Source organism: Lynx canadensis, chromosome A3 (genome assembly GCF_007474595.2).
Source record: "Lynx canadensis isolate LIC74 chromosome A3, mLynCan4.pri.v2, whole genome shotgun sequence".
Lineage (NCBI taxonomy): Eukaryota > Metazoa > Chordata > Mammalia > Carnivora > Felidae > Lynx > Lynx canadensis.
In genome coordinates this window covers 15,740,432-15,756,867 of record NC_044305.1, presented here as the reverse complement: position 1 = coordinate 15,756,867, position 16,436 = coordinate 15,740,432, and the positions used below count along the sequence as shown (strand labels likewise).

The following is a 16,436-nucleotide window of genomic DNA, read 5'->3' as shown; positions in this document are numbered from 1 at the left end:
GTTACTTCCAAAATTGTAAATAAGATCTATACACACACATAGCTGTTTTTTCTTCTTTATTTGTGTTTTTAGAGTGTTAACTTTGACACGTAGCTCCGTATTCCTAAATGACAGATGTCTTGAAAAGTTCTGGTGCTTATCTCCTCTCACTTGACTTGTGCTTCTTATTTGACCTCAGAAAACTTCCCATGCTGGCTTGCTTTTAATTCAGGCATGTATTTGCATATTTGCTAGAGTGGTGCCACCAATCATTTGAGGTGTTTGGGGAGGCAAGTTATTTATTAAATATATTTAATCCATTAATTATATCTAATAATTATTTAATATATGTAATCCACGTTGGTTAAAATGGCAGTCTTAATCCACTCACTTTGTATCTCTTGACTCTCCTCTGTAAAAGATGAAGAAATCAGCACCCGGCACTACACTCTACCTTCTGTTCTTCCTTCTGCATTCTACATTCAGATGAGACGCTATTATTTTCTTCGTTTTACAGATGAGGTAGCAGAATTAAGAGAGGTTAAGGGATTTGCCTGAAGTCACATAGCTCATAAATGGGAGAGGGAGCCAGGATTTTTTCTCAGGTGCATCTGCTTATACTGGTGCCTCGTTAACATAGCCTCTCCGCTCTGTCCCTCAAGGCTGTTATTACCTCCACTCCCCATCCTGTTTCTGTTGCTGCTATTGTTTTTTTTCCCCTGTGAGTTTAGGGAAAGGTAGGTAGATCTGTATTTTGACTTTGGCTGAAAGACTTACAAGCTGTAAATTACCAAATCACTGTGCCCTTGAATATAAGCATTTACAAGATGTTTTGCAGAAGAAATTAGACAATCTACTTGAAAGTTCCTGTGCAATGCAAACATCAGACATGATTAATTTCAGAGCTCAGTAAATATTTGTTGATGTAACAATGCAAACCAGCAATGTAGATTGTGGACTTCTGTTAGCATAGATGAGTCCTTTGGAACAATCATTTAGTTTGTTAATTCCTTTTTCTTGAAGTGGCATTTAAAAATCCATGGTTACTTACTGTTTATTAAAGAAAAGAGCTCTGTTCTTTTGGAGATTTTTTTTATGCAGACACAGAGGGAAATCAAAGTCCACAGAAAAGCAGGCTGGCTATTTAAAGTGGCTCCAATGTTTTGGCCTCTTGTTGCTTTCCTCCACTTGTGCTTCATATTCTCATCACTCATTTCCACCTGTTGTTCCATTTGTAGTTAGACCTGGGGCCAAAAAGGAAGTTGAGGGTCGAGGTTACTCTGAAGCACCGCCTGACTTATCCCACCCTATTGTAGTGGTCTGTTTTCTTTCCTTCCCTCAGTTGACAATAACTCAGTGAGTACAGGGATCACGTTGCATTTGTTTATGCCTTCAGCATTTGGTGTATTAGGTCTCCAACAAATGTTTATAAATGAATGAATGCCAGCAGTGTTTTTCTGACTTCTGCATAAACTGCAAGGTGGCTTGTGATACCCATTGTCGGCGACAAACTACATCTGGTGCAGTTTCCCTACAGTGAGAGTCCCCGAGATGGCCTCGGACAGGTTCCACGGACCTGTTGAAATTATATACATCCAAAGGTAATGCGTTTTCCAAAGAGCAGCATCTTACTTTTCATCACATTCTCAAAGGAATATGTGACCTAAAATGAGTTGGCAACACCACACAAATTGTGAAAAGCTTTTCAGGGGTGTGGAAGAGCCATTAATTTATTTTTGTGCCCACACGCATATCAGTTTGTTGCTTGACCCTCTTGATAAATAAACTATATGTAAGTAACCCTGATGTGTTAGCACTTTAAGATCTAGATAAGATCAGCTTGATTCCTTGTTACTTGCCCGGTAAAAATCCAAAGTTTCCCCAGGAATCTGCAGATTCCTTGGGGGTGAAGGTGTGGCTTCTGTTCTCTGGGTCATCTCCGCCTCCTCTTTCTCTGTTTTCTCAACCTGTCCGTTTCAGAATTGAAAGTCAATCCCTTCCTGGTTTCTGTCAGGAACACAGAATACACTCACAAAAAGCATTTGTAAGTGTTGTTACCAGCTTTGCTGGTGATTTGGGAGCCCCAGAAAGGGGTCGCATGGCAGAAAATCCAGACCTCTGGCATCTTCCCGGCTCCCTGTTCCTTCCCTTTCTTTTATTCATCACAGATTTCCCCTTGGAATTCAGTTCTTCTTTATTGTGTAGAGCTACTTGGCAACCTTCAGCTTTTATTTCTGTTATTTTTGCATGGCTGAACTCAAAAAGGTGACCAGGAGCCAAAAGGGCCTCCCATTTGACAGCCTTTCTCTTTGGAAGGCAGATGTGGCTGTAACGATTTTTTTTTCTTGTTGTATATATATTTTAACATCTTTTCAACTTCCTTGAATCCATCTTACTAAATTCTGTAGGTCTGTGTTCTTATGAAGAATGTCCCTGACTTCACTGCAAACGTAGGCCTTTATAAATGGGGTAGGACCTATAAGCACGCCGAAAATCTTGTTCTTACATAGAAACGAAAGAGGACGAACATTTTTATCTTGAGATCTGCAAAACTAGTTTCCCTCACTGTGCCGTAAACTGAGTTTCCTTCTCCAAGTTTCTTTAACTTTTTATTAATCTTCTTTTTTTAAAAAGGTAGTAATATATTTATTTTTGATGACTATGACATCAGTATGAATTTTTCAAAAATTAGAACAGTGTGGAAGTACACAATTAATGAAACCCCTCCCCCACCATAATCCTGTCCAGAGATGGCCTCTGGTAACATTTTGGTACATATCCTTGTAGAGATTTCTTTTTTTTTTTCTTTTTTTTTTTTTTAATTTTTTTTTTTTTTAACGTTTATTTATTTTTGGGACAGAGAGAGACAGAGCATGAATGGGGGAGGGGCAGAGAGAGAGGGAGACACAGAACCGGAAACAGGCTCCAGGCTCTGAGCCATCAGCCCAGAGCCCGACGCGGGGCTCGAACTCACGGACCGTGAGATCGTGACCTGGCTGAAGTCGGACGCTTAACCGACTGCGCCACCCAGGCGCCCCGAGATTTAAATGCATATAGCAACAATAAAACACTGACTATGAGCCGGGTACAGTGCTTTGTCTCATTAAATCTTCAGTGTCTCTGAGATGGGGCCCCCCATTTACCAAACAGTAAACTGGAGGCTTATAGCTAACTGATGACTTTCCTAAACGTATTTCCAATATTTGCTTCTGTAAACAGTCTACAGTAAATGAAGACGTAACTAGCTGTTGCTCTTGTCTGTTTATGTCCACATGATAAATTTCCAGAACTATAATTGCTTAGTCAAAAAGGGTGCACATTGAAACTTTTGGTGCATTTTGAGAGCGGTGGTGAAGAGCATGGGCTTCGTGGTCATACATACCAGTGTTCATATCTTCACTGCCACTTGCTGGCCACTCGCTAGACTTAAACTGTGCCTCAGTTTGCTCATCTGTAAAATGGGGTAATACCAGAAACCTCACATGGCTTGTGAGGATTAAATGAGATGATGCATGTAACATCCCTGGCTAGTATTCAACACATAGGAAGAGCAGTGCATTAGACACACTGGGTCATTGCTCATATAAAGCCAACATTTCAGTGTGGAAGGTGGGGAGTCGCAGTGAAGACGAACAGTACACAAATTAATGAGCAAGAAAAATAGCATGCCATGCAGACATTTAAAAGTAAGTGATGTGATAGGTAGATGGGTGGTTACCTTAGGTTGAATGGTTGGGGAAGTCCTCAAGAGGTGACATTTTAGCTAAAGTCTGAATAATGAGGATATTCTTTAAATTCCTAGAAGTAGAATTGTGGTATCAAAATTACATGCATTAAAGCCTTTTGTTAATATATTGACCAAATATTACCAGTGACCAACAAAAAATTTTTTTAATAATTTACATTCCCTCTGCATATAAACATGTTTCTTTCCTTCACCCTTACCAGCACTTTTCTTTTGATTTTAAAAAGTGGGGTTAATATAAAGATTATCTTGGAGACCTTCCTGTTTGTCTTCTAATGTGCTTCATTAGCAGGGGTCAAAAATAAGAAAACAAGTTAGTCCCTTGGAGGGATCCCTTACTTGTCCAACATCACCCCTACTATAAACCTTTCTGCTCACTCACTCTGCCCTTTTTCTCTATGCCAGTTCCTGCACGCATTGTGTGACAGGACTGGAAGCCACCAGCACGTTAACCAGCATACATGTCAACAACCACGTTTCCCCTTGGGAATCAGGCAGTGCCTGGCTCAGGGGAGGTGCTGATCAAGCATTGCCTTTGCTATAAAAACAAGGCAGCTTTTAGAGGTGGGGCTGGTCTTTCCAAACAAATGTGTTGGCAAGGGTATAATAACCTGTGCGTTACAACTGCGCAGAAGGCTCTGCACATCTTTCTGTTCCAGTCACACCCCTCTCCGTGTGGCATGCGCTGGGGGCAGGGGTCTTGTGAGCAGTCACTGCCACTGCGGCTGCCCCAGAAGCGGTGCGTAGTGTCTCTTTGGTTTGTTTGGAATGTGTGTATGATTACATATTGTTTGTGGATCTGTTCTGTAAAACCTTTTATCATCCTAAAACTGTGTCATATGAAACATTCTCTTTGCAGGTCTTGAGTGGGGCTCAACATCATTACAGTGATATAGTACATGTTCAGTTACAGAGCTTATTCAGATACTGTTTTAATTTCAGTCGTATTTTTTATAGAATACACATGTATTAGACTTTAATCTCTGATTCAAGCCTTAAAGAAAATGACATTATGCAGTTTAAGCTCACAGGCAAACGGACTACAAGTTACGTGTTCTTAAAATGTGATTTCTTTTTATGATCTTGATCTTTTTAAACTCAGCAACCTAAATAAAACATCCTGAGGGCAAAATGTGTGAGCGAAGGGGTCCGGGGGTGGCGTAGGGAGGGAATGTGTTTGATGAAATTGTCCAGGAGCAAAGCACCACTCACTTGAAGCCCAGAGATTTGTCATCCAAATATGTGCAGATTGCTGGTACTATAAATAGTTTGAACTCGAGTAAACAGCTTCCTCCCCCTAGCTACTGCTTGGCCATTGTTCAGATGCCAGAACAGCCAGGGAATAGCATCTCAGACCAAGCTCATGGCACTTGTGCCCGACTCTTAGTCTGCTTCTTTGCCAGGTAGAGCCAGCAGCCACCCAGGGTTTGAGATGACCAGAAGGCAGACACTGAGGCCCTTTAGTTGCCCACTTTTGACTTCCACCCTGACCCAGCCTATCGTTACAGCTTTATAAACTTGCCTCTGCTCTAGAGTAGCAACAAGCTAAGGCTCCTGGCAACTATAAAAAGCCCTGGAACCACATGGCCGATGAGTACATGTAGGAGATACAGACATTTTCTTTTTCAGGGCTGAAGCATGCATGGCTCATTCCTTTCTTTTGGAGCCAAGAAGAGTGGCACTGGCTGTCAGAACCGCTGCAGGCTGCCCATGCCAGCAGCTGATGTGCCATGTGCCAGGAAGACAGGCTGTTGACATTTTAAGAACCCCTTTGAGGACTCAAGTAAAATGCTGACATTAGAGCAACCGAGGACATTCCATGGTTTATTACTATATTTCCTTTGGAAAAAATAAGTCTCTTTTTAAAATTCCTGCTTCAGCTGCATTCATTTACTCTGACTCTATGTCAGATGCCTCTGAGGAGGTTATGAATAACAACATTTTGTTGTTGAGGGGAACAGATGATAGGAATGATAGAAAAGTAGTGAATCAGGATCAGGGAACCTGGATTCTGGGGCAAGTTACCTAACTTTTCTTAGCTTTAATTCTTTCATCTGTCAAGTATAGGTAATTCTGTCTCTCCTGCTTCATGGGTTGGATGACAAAATGGATGTAATAATACCTTCTGGACTATATCAAACTAGTGGACCGTAAAGGAGAGGTAGGTTAGTTAGAAAGAGTCTCGCAGGCCTGGCCTTCTACTTTGTAACCTCAAGCAAATGGCTAAGGTCTCTCAACCTTAATCTTATCATTTGTAAAATGGGAATATTGATATCTGCTTTGCAAGAGTGTTATAAAGATTAGAAATAACCTATATAAAGCACTGACAAATGGTAGATAATTATTAAACTGCAGTAATAATTATCATTATATTTAATGTGGAGGCATTCACTGTGGTTATTCAGGATTCTTTGCCTAGAGAAACAGATTCAGTTTGTAGATGTTGAGATTAGCAAAAGGCCCAGCTAAAAGCTGATGGCAGTAACTGATAAAAAATAGATAACATTTTTAAAAAGTCAAAATAATACACAAACATAATTTTTAAAAAAAAATCTCCAGGTCTGGAAAGATACCCATTTCCTGCTTGCCCCTTCCCCGAGGCAACATCTTCTGCCTTTAGCTCTTCCAGTGGTTCCCTCTGTTTCTCTAAGTAACATTACACTAACTCCACTTTTTTTTTTTAATTTTTAATGTGTATTTATTTTTGAGACAGAGAGAGAGGGGGACAGAGGATCCAAAAAGTGGTTCTGAGCTGTCAGCACAGAGCCCAGTGCAGGGCTCGAACCCACGAGTGGCGAGATCATGACCTGAGCTGAAGTCGGACACTTAACTGACTGAGCCACCCAGGTGCCCCTCCACTTCTTTTTTAAAACTAATTTTTGTTTTTGTCAAAATGGCATATGCACATAGATTCTTTTTAAGATCAATATCATTACTTGTTACTGAAACAACAAATAATGTTTCATTAAACAAATAATGTTTCAATAAATTGTTACTGAAAATGGCTGTCTTCTGCCCCCACCCCTCTATCCCCTGCCTCCTGCCCTGCTTCCAAGAGCATCCATTTTGGATCCCATTAGTTGTTTGTTCTAGTGTTACTTCCATATATCCAAATAATATGCTTATACAGCTGCCTCTCTGTGTAAACATTCTCTTATTGTGGAAATTTTCAAACATATTCAATACTAGAATAATATAATGAGTGGTCATGTACCAGCCATTATCCAGCTTCAAGAATCATGACCCATCTTGTTTCATCTGTGCCTATAGCCACTTTTCCCCTTGCCACTGGATAATTTTGGAATAAATTTTAGGCATCATGTCATTTCATCAGTAGCAATTTCAGCATGCATCTCTAAGAAAACAAGGATTGCTTTGTTAAAAATGTAACTATGCTACCCTTATCACATATAAAATAATTAATAATCCCTTATTACTAGCAAAGATCTCTGATTAACTCCTAAGTATTTTTTTTTATTCAAATCAGATGCAAGCAAGGACCACACACTACCATACAACTTTTTCTTTGTTCATCAGTTTTATTTTATTTATTTAGTTTTTCTTTGTTCATCAACTTAGGTGTTACCTATTGACCTCCTCCAGTGGCACATTAGGCTTTAGCTTTTTTTATAAGCACCGCAGCCCCCCTCACGCTTCTCCTTTACCTTTTTCACCCAGTATCACAGGTTTTGGGTTAAGTCAGTATCCAGTGTTTTGTAGCATTATGGCGTCGTAAATATTTACTGCTGAGCCAGTAATGTTCTGGTTATTTTTCCTTTCTGTATGGCTTTTCCTGGATGTTAGAACAGCTGCGTCTTTACTATGCTCAGTTCTCCTTGTTTCTTACTGCAAAGTCTTCCCATACTCTTCCGTGGACTCTCAGTACGATTTTCAGCACACCTGTCGGGGAGTCCCCAGTTAGACTGGCGCTCTCTAGGCCTGCGGGTCAGCTGAAGTCCTGAGCTACCCTCAGCCTCATCCTGGGCGTTCCTTCCACCTCTCTTGTTAGAGCCCTGCTTTCAGCTCCTACCTTACAGCTTAAACCCTCCTTTAGGTGAAGGATATTCTCCAGGAGTTGAGTGAGAAAACAGTACACGAGAGAAACTGTTCTGAGTCCTTCCATGTATCAAAATCATCTGCATTTTGCCTCGCTGAGGATAAATTCTAGGTTCCAAATCATTTTCCTTTAGAACTTTTCCCTTTGAAAGCGTTGCTCCGTTGTCTTCTGGCAGCCAGTATTGCTCGGAAGAAGTCTGATGCCATTCTGATTCTTTTCTTTTGAAACAGTCTCCCTAGAAACGTGGAGGATTTTTTTCCTTTTGGATTCTGCAAGGTTAGGAGAATGCATATAGGCATGGGAGACTCTCCTCCTTTTTAAGGATGCAGCCTTCCTTTCAGCCCTGGGAACGTTTCCTCATGATTTCTTAGATGATTTCCTATTGTACTTTTCTTTGTATTCTTTCTCTGGAATTCCTATTTAGTCTAATGTTGAACTTCCTGGATTGTTGTTCTAGATCAAAATCCTTTTTTATCCTGTAAACTTTTCCCCCCTGTACTGTATTTTGAAAGATTTCCTTTTCGTGTTTTCCAGGTTTTCTACTGAATTGTTAATTTCAATATTCATATTATTAATTTCTAAGAGTCCAGTGTTGTCAGCTTATTTTATGGACATAGATAGTATCTTCGGAATCTCTCTGAAGACATAAGAAAATTTTTTGAAAGGTTTTCACTTGTCTGAATTTCTTTCCCATAAAAGAGTCCATTTTCTCTATATTTTAGTTTCTGTCCTGCTGTTGGTTTTCCTCAGATGCCCTGTGATGCCTTTTTTTTTTTCTTTTTTTCCTTTTTTTTGCCAATTGTAAGCAATAATAAAAGCCTCCTTTTAGGAGTTAGGCCTTCGTTTCCTCTGGAACTGGTTGTCTGTTTGCCACATGGACCTCACCCCTGCCTGGGAAGCTGCCAGAAGCTCTGTGTACCATGCTGAAGGGTACACTTTGCTTTAGTGCACCTGACCAGCAGTTAGACTGAGGGGCCCTCAAAGGTCAGGATAAGGACGCCCAATCTCCTATGAGACAGGAGGTATCCTGTGAACCTACCTATTTTTTTAAGTGCATGCTATCTGGGATCAGGCTTCCCTTCTCTTGCCATCCATCCATCGGGCACACTGGCTACATCACCAGCAGTCTAAGGGGGCCCAGGAGGTGGACCCTCAGAACATCAAACCCTATAAAGAATACAGCCAGGTATATTCCAAAATCAAAAAAAAAAAAAAAATCAAACATTTCTTTGTCATCTTTTGTGGGACTGAGTCCTCTCTGCCCCCAAATGACTTAAGTGTCTGATTTTATTTTATTTTTTATTTTTAAGTTTACTTATTTATTTTGAGAGAGAGAGAGCGCGCATGAGTGTGCACAGGGGAAGGGCAGAGAGAGAGAATCCCAAGCAGGCTCTGCTCTATCAGCACCCAGAGCCCAATATGGGGCTTGAACTTGCGAACCTCGAGATCATGCACTGAGCCGAAATCAAGAGTCAGACACTTAATTGACTTAGCCACCCGGGTGCCCTTAAGCGTCTGATTTTAAAACATTATTTGAGTGTAGGTATGGTTCTTTTTGGGTCCATATGCCAGGAGGTTAACTGGTTATTTCTGTGTGGTAGGAAGATGGATGATTTTCCTCCCTTTTTTCCTGCTCTTCTATATTTCCTCTTTTTTACAGTAAGCAATTATAATTGGAAAGAAAAACAAATCTATTTTTTTATAATTGTCTCAGTCAATATGCCTCTTAATAATGTCTAGAGAAAATGGGGACCTTCTAGCTGTGTGCCATAGTGAATGAGAGAGTTTGAAATGGCATGACAACTGAAACCTGCCTTTTTAAAAAAATTTTTTTTTTTACATTTATTTATTTTTGAGAGGCAGAGAGAGACAGAGTGTGAGTGGGGGAGGGGCAGAGAGAGAAGGAGACACAGAATCCAAAGCATGCTGCAGGCTCTGAGCAAGCTGTCAGCACATAGCCCGACGTGGGGCTCGAACCCACAAACCATGAGATCATGACCTGAGCCAAAGTCAGACGTTTAACCTACTCAGCCACTCAGGTGCCCGTGAAACCTGCCTTTGATAGGGTGAAAGCTAATTGCATTTTGCAGCAGCTGTTTGGACTAGGTCAGTAGCCATGGCCAGAACTTATTCATCATATGCTCCTTTCAACAGATGTCAGTCAGTTACCAGTTCAACAAATTACCTATTGATCTGTGTCTAGAATTTCCTCATGTGTCAAATGGAAATAATAATACCTACTTCATAGGACCTCACAGGGATTAAATGAGATAATTTATATAGAGCAATTGGAATATTACCTGGTGTATGGTAAACATCCATTGTAAGTTTTTATGATTTATAGCTTTTCTTATTTTAACAAGTATCTCATCATATGTACAAAATGCTCATAAATTAAACACAGATCTTTTCCATAAGGAACTCAGATTCTAGCAACATAAGATCTGCCCAGGAATAAATATGCCTCAGAGAGGAGAAAAGCATAAGTTTTGTAAGAGAAAAACAGATAAAGTACTAAGGAAGTTCACAGGGAGAGACCCCTTCCAGACTGGGGGGTGAAGGGTGGGAATTAAGGGCAGCTTTGTGCAAAGGGGCTGCCTGAGCCCTTCAGAACAGCTCTGCGCTCAGAAGCAGCCAGCGTTTCCTCAGGTGGAGCCAATACCGCGGGCCGTGTAGAGTTGGGAGCTTTCCTGCAGGGAAACCCTATCAGAGTCAGTAGAGTGAGGGACTTCAGAATACAGGCCTGGCCCCAGGCAGCCCTGGCGAGGAGCCCAGGCTCCTGCCCGTATTTCAGTGAACCTGGCACAGGTTGGTCAGCCTCCGCAGCATCGGTCTCCGCAGCTGTAAGATGAGAGGATACCAAATACCTCCTGCCCCTGATAATTGTCAGGGTAACATAAGGTGGTGTCTGTAGAGCGCTAGGCACAGAGCGTGGCCCCAGTCCACACGGTAAATCCGCCGTTGTCAGAAGACAGAATGAGCGTGCTGGTGTTGTCCTGTTTTCTCTTCGTGGACTCTGTCACAGATGTACAAGTATTCAGTCTGCCAGGCAAGTGTTATAAAATGTATGTGGTCGATGGGGCGCCTGGGTGGCTTAGTCGGTTAAGCGTCCAACTTCGGCTCAGGTCATGATCTCATGGTTCGTGAGAGTTCAAGCCCCGCCTTGGGCTCTGTGCTGACAGCTCAGAGCCTGGAGCCTGCTTCAGATTCTGTGTCTCCCTCTCTCTCCGCCCTCCCACACTTGTGCTCTCTCTCTCTAAAATAAATTTAAAAAAATAATTTAAAAAAGTAAAATATATGTGGTCGAAGAAAACAATCTTTGTTTTTATGAACACGCTCCTTACTATTATTCTTGTTCAAATAACAAAACATGATTCAAAGAATTGGGAGTGATTTCAGTAAACTGATCTGTCCAGGGCCCAGCTCATTTTCTGATGCCCCCTTGGGCTTCTGGAATAAAGGCCTGGCCAGACAGTAGTCCCAGTCTCCACCTCCAGTCCCTCCAAGCTGAGTGTTCCTGCTGAGAACACAGCTCTAGGTGGGCTTTTGTTCCTTATTCATCCTGAGAATGAATTCTAGAGAATTCTAGAGAAATAATGGGTCCTCTGGCTTCCCAACATCCTTGACTTTATTCATTCACCGTTACATCATCTTCAGAGTAGAGGATGGTGACACTGAATCAGAATTAGAAAATAATGCCTTTACTTTAGGATGTCGCAGCTTATTTTTGCAAGTTTTTTTTCCAAGTATTTTTGAACATGTGGTATGTGCCAGGCACTTAATCCACACAATAACCTTGTAGGGTAAGTGTTATTATTCTCACTTTACACAGAAGTTGACTTTCCCAAGGTTATATATACATTGCTGGACCATCCAAGGACAGGAAGGAAAAACCCAGATCTCTCTGAGATGGTAACTACTGTTCTCCATGAGTTAAGAGGCTGGAGTGCTTTTCCTTCTGTAGCCCCACACCAGCTTTGGGAAGGCCTTAGATTGGCACACTCCCTCCTGACATATAGTCTGTTTGCTTAGTCCTTCCTGATTACAGCATCAAAGATTTCTGAGAACTAATTAAAATTTTTGTTAAGTCACAAACTCCCACAGCCTTACCCCCACCTATAAATAGCTTCTTTCCTAAAAGAGCTCCAATCCCATCTTCCCATCCAAGTAAGTTTAAGACAGATCAGATCTGCCTTTTGTGGGGACGGGCGGCGGAAGCCCAGACTCCTTCAGGTCACGAGGTATTTTGGTAGCAAAGCAAGTAAGTAGTACCGCCTCTTACCTAATGAATGGCCTGTCGTGTTTCCGTTAGGCAGTAGATGGACTACCTCCCCCTCCCCTGGCCTGGCTGAAAATCCTCCCTCCCACCCCTTCCCTATTTGTTTTAATAAGTTAGCTCATTTTTCTAAGTAGAGATGATCCCATTTAGAAACAAGGGTCATGTTCAGAGAAGTTACCATTCTGAGAAGTAGCCTTGGCATGTGTATGGCATACATGCTGGCCTAAGTAGGAGTTAAAAGACTCAGTTTCCAAATCTCACCCTTTAATCTTGAGCTGTATGACCGTGAGCATGTCACTTCTCTTTGTTTCATTTTTCCTACCCAGGAAAAGCAGACTAAGAATTTAGCCCCCAGGTACTAATTCTCCTAAAATGAGAATCAGGCGAGATTACGTACGACAACAAAGCTGCCGTCTATCAGCTCGTAGTATGTGCAGATGCTTTCGTTTCCCTTGCACGTGTTCTTTCTCACTGCCCTAACAGGCAGGCCCTAGTGTCCCATTTTGTAGTTTAAAAAAAGAAAAGTTCAGAGCAGTTAAGTCACACAGGACTCAGATCCACATCTCTGGCTCCCACACTGATGCCCATAAGCAATATACATGTCACGCTGCTTCCCTTTGTACCCAGAAGTGCAGGGCTTTCGTGTGTCTTCCCCTTCAAGAGCTCTGCAAATGCAAGAGATTGCTACTCTCTCTCCTAACCCCTGCTGTTCCACGTTAATCCCTAAGGACAGTTCTCATACTTCTTTATCTTATCCAGTAGTTTATGCTGCCTCTTCCCATGTCCCCCAGGCCTTGTTCAGTGAATTCTTTGGTGTTTTCTCCCAGAGAAACAGTTCAACTGCACCACAAAGGAGGCTAAAGGAGCCAGGCTGAGCCTGGCATCTCGGGCATCAGCCTCTGACCTGTCAAGGCTTCTCCCCTCCCTTAAGCATGTCGTCAGCCGGCTTGCAGTAAAATTCTTTATGTTGAGATTGTTGATAAGCTCCTCAGTCACTGACCTTCAAAAGTAGGAGGCCCCAAAGCCATCTTCATTGATGGGGAAACTGAGGTGCAGGAAGAGAGGTGACTTGAGGCCATTCAGTTAGGAGTGTGATTGAGACCAGAAGCCAGTTCTCCAGGCAACAGACCAGTGCGCCTTCCAAACCTCACACTTGGGCACATGTCCTCTCCCCTAAGTGAGGGACAAACATGCACTGTGCCCAGCATGCACCCAGAAAACTTGGGAGGAGAAATTAAACAACTGAGAAAATTGAGCAGGAGGAAATGGGGGTGGGGTCGAGTGGGGATCTCCATCCTAGGAAGCATATTACATACCAAAGTGAATGAAAACACAGCAAAGCAAACCAGATCACCTTTGGTCATCAGTGACTATGAGGCAAAGGGACTTAGGCCAGGATCCCTGGCCCAGTGACTGGATAGGAAGCCTTTTGTCACTAAGGCTGCACTGTTTAAAATTGAAGGAAGGATGTTAGGCAAGTGTGACGGCCTGGGATGCAGTTACAGCCCCCGCCCCCCCCCCCCCCCCCCCCCCGGCTCATTGTCCAGAGGAAATGGATCTCCCCCGTGGACGGAGAGGTGGAAACCAAGCAAGGCAGCTGAGTGGTTGACATCATCAGGCTGAGCATTGGGTTACAACAAATGGGGACTTACTTGGCCAGAGACGTGGGAAACACCCACTAAAACCCTCGAAGTGCATTTCATTTAGAGACTCTGAAAGAGGGAGGGAGAGAGAGAGAGAGAGCAAGAAAGAATCCAGACTGCTCTGCCGGCCTGGTCTGCTAATCTTGCTAACCCTCAGAAGGGAAGCATTTTGAGTCCTGGTTTCTTAAATCCTCCCCTCACTTGTGACTGAAGAGCCCTGGACTTTGGAGAAACTCTTCGCTCTTGTGAGTAGAACTTTATTCTCCGTCGCTCCCACCCCAAGGGAAAGCAGAGCTTGGAGGCAGAGCCCTCTGGAGAGCTCCGCTGGCTTTATTGCCTGTTGGCCACAAAGTGTCTATTTTTATATTATGATATATTATTGCTCTGAAAATTATGACTTTGTCTGAAACTGCCTGAGGCTAGAGTCTGAACTCAAGCTTCACAGATGGGCTCCATTCAAACGCTGTTTGACTTTTTTACCCCAGGAAGGCTGACAGATTGGCTACAGCTTTAAAAGCAGCTGCTTGCCCTAAAGATAGGTAAAGAAATAAGTGTTCCCTTAGGCATCGGTGTTTGTAAAAACCTTTCGTTTTTTTTCTCTGATTAAGAAGGTGGTACAACCAAATTTACACATTCCAGGGACACACGTCCCTGCAAGTGAAAATTCCCCGTAGTCCTTTCCTCACAAATATAAGATTGGTATCCTAAATGTAAGCTAGATGATTAGGTTTCATGAAGTTAGCTTATCACATACACCTAATGCCGCAGTAGCTTCATAGACTCCAGGATGGAAAGAAGCGTCGGAAAACTTTAGCTTCGTGGTATTTTTATTGCTTCCTTTTTAAAATTTGCTGTTGATGACTAGAAAATAAACAGAACAAGTGTAAGTAAGCACTTGGGCATTTTATTTGTTGGGGTTTGTTTTTAGGATTTTAAACCAGGCGAGGGGCCCCGAGGTGGCTCAGTCAATTAAGCGTCCGACTTCAGGTCAGGTCATGAGCTCGCGGTTCACAAGTTCGAGCCCCTCATCGGGTTCTATGCTGACAGCTCAGAGCCTGGAGCCTGCTCCTGATTCTGTGTCTCCCTCTCTGCCCCTCCCCCGCTTGCTCTCTCTCTGTCTCTCTCTCTCTCTCTCTGTCTCTCTCTCTCAAATAAATAAACATTAAAAAACAAAAACAAAAAAACGGGTGAGCCACTCTGTACAGAGGGGAAGGGAGGAGGCTCACCAGCGGGCGCCGGAGCTGAGGCTTCTGCGCTGGTTTGAGGTACGTGGCTTGCAGCCGCTGCGAGCAACCCACCTCCCCTGCCACCAGGTAGAAGCAGTTGGGAAAGTTAAAGGGGAAAGACTTCGGCTTTAAGAAACAAAGGGCCACCCAGTGAAACTTTGTGGCCCTGAGCAAGCGTTCTACACTTTCTGGACCCCAGTTTCCTCTTTTGTTCCTAAATAAAGGGACAAAACTAGATGGTCGCTATATTTCAGAATTCAGCTTGACGTGAACCATCCATATCTTTCTTGCTTTTGAGGAGAATCCTTAGGGCTTGAGGAGCAAAGTGCCCGTGGTTTTCAGTATCCCAGAGTGGCTAAAAACGGGCACCTGTGAGGACAATTAAAAGAGGACATAACACAGTAAACAGTAAGTTACTTCTGAGTTTTTATAGTTTTGTAAGGTGTGATGAAGAAAGTCTCAGTGTGGTGTATGTGTGGGCACACACACAATAGGGAGGGAGGAGAAACAAGAATTAACACTAACGAGCGTCTCGTAAGTGCTCAACCCCATGTTATGCTCACCCTTTTGCAAAACCCGAGGTGGTCAGCGTCATTACTCCCCGATCTCCATTGTATGTTCCATATATCCTGAACTCCTTCCTCGTGTTCACCTGAACTGTGCTCCCAATTACTGGCATAACTTCCATTCACCGTGTCTCCTCTGGACCATGTGCCCTCTCTCGTGAGTCTGTCTCGGACGTTACCATAACCCCATTACCAGGTAGAAAGCCTGGCACACAGTTCCAGAGGAGACACAGCATACTCGATTTTAATGTAGAGACCACCATCCTAGTCCCTGGCTTGGCACAAGAGAGGGAGAAAAGGAAGGAAAAATCTCTCTGCTGCCCTTCTACCTTCATCTTACCGAGACACGGCCTCTCCTGCTGCAGGAAAGGATGGCCAGAGCCAAAGCGCAAAGAAAAGCAGATGTCAAATCTTGAATTTTGAGTTTCTAGGGTTCCAGGTATTGTCAATTTAAGGGATTTTTATCTTTAAGCCTATTAGAGACTCTAACCCTCAAGAAGATGCAGTATTTAAAAATTGCTTGAGGGGTGCCTGCGTGGCTCAGTCTGTTGGGCATCTGACTCTTGATTTCAGCTCAGATCGTGATTCCAGGGTCTTGCGATCAAGCCCTGCATGGGGCTCACGCTGAGCATGGATGGAGCCTGCTTAAGATTCTCTGTCCCTCTGCCTCTCTCCCCTACTCACGTGCTCTCTCTCTCTCAAAAACAAACAAACAGTCGCTTGAATTAAGACCATGGTTACCAGGAGAGTTCTCAAAGCCCCTTGGAGTATCTGAGAGTTTCAGTCTCCTCCAGCAGCTCAACCCTTGAAAGTGCACCATTGCTGCCATGGAACCACCATGGCCGTGGGCAGTGGGCCTCTGCCTCTACCCAGCTCCCCAAGATCTCCAGACTTTGGCTGATTTAAAAACTGGTCCTTCCTCCTAAAATGGTGGTGAGGAG

At 43.1% G+C, this 16,436-nt stretch overlaps 1 protein-coding gene across 3 annotated transcripts in view; it reads left to right on the top strand.

Annotated features, from left to right (window-relative positions):
• Nucleotides 1-16,436, top strand: part of PKIG (cAMP-dependent protein kinase inhibitor gamma) — a 94,586-nt gene that overhangs the window by 48,063 nt on the left and 30,087 nt on the right. For 2 of the 3 annotated variants that reach the window (XM_030309548.1, XM_030309550.1), the window contains exon 1: nt 13,772-13,948. The exons of the other annotated variant lie outside the window; for it this stretch is intronic. The gene's annotated coding sequence lies outside the window, so the exon portion shown is untranslated. Of the gene's footprint in view, nt 1-13,771; nt 13,949-16,436 lie in introns of those variants that run through there. 3 annotated transcript variants of the gene reach the window in all.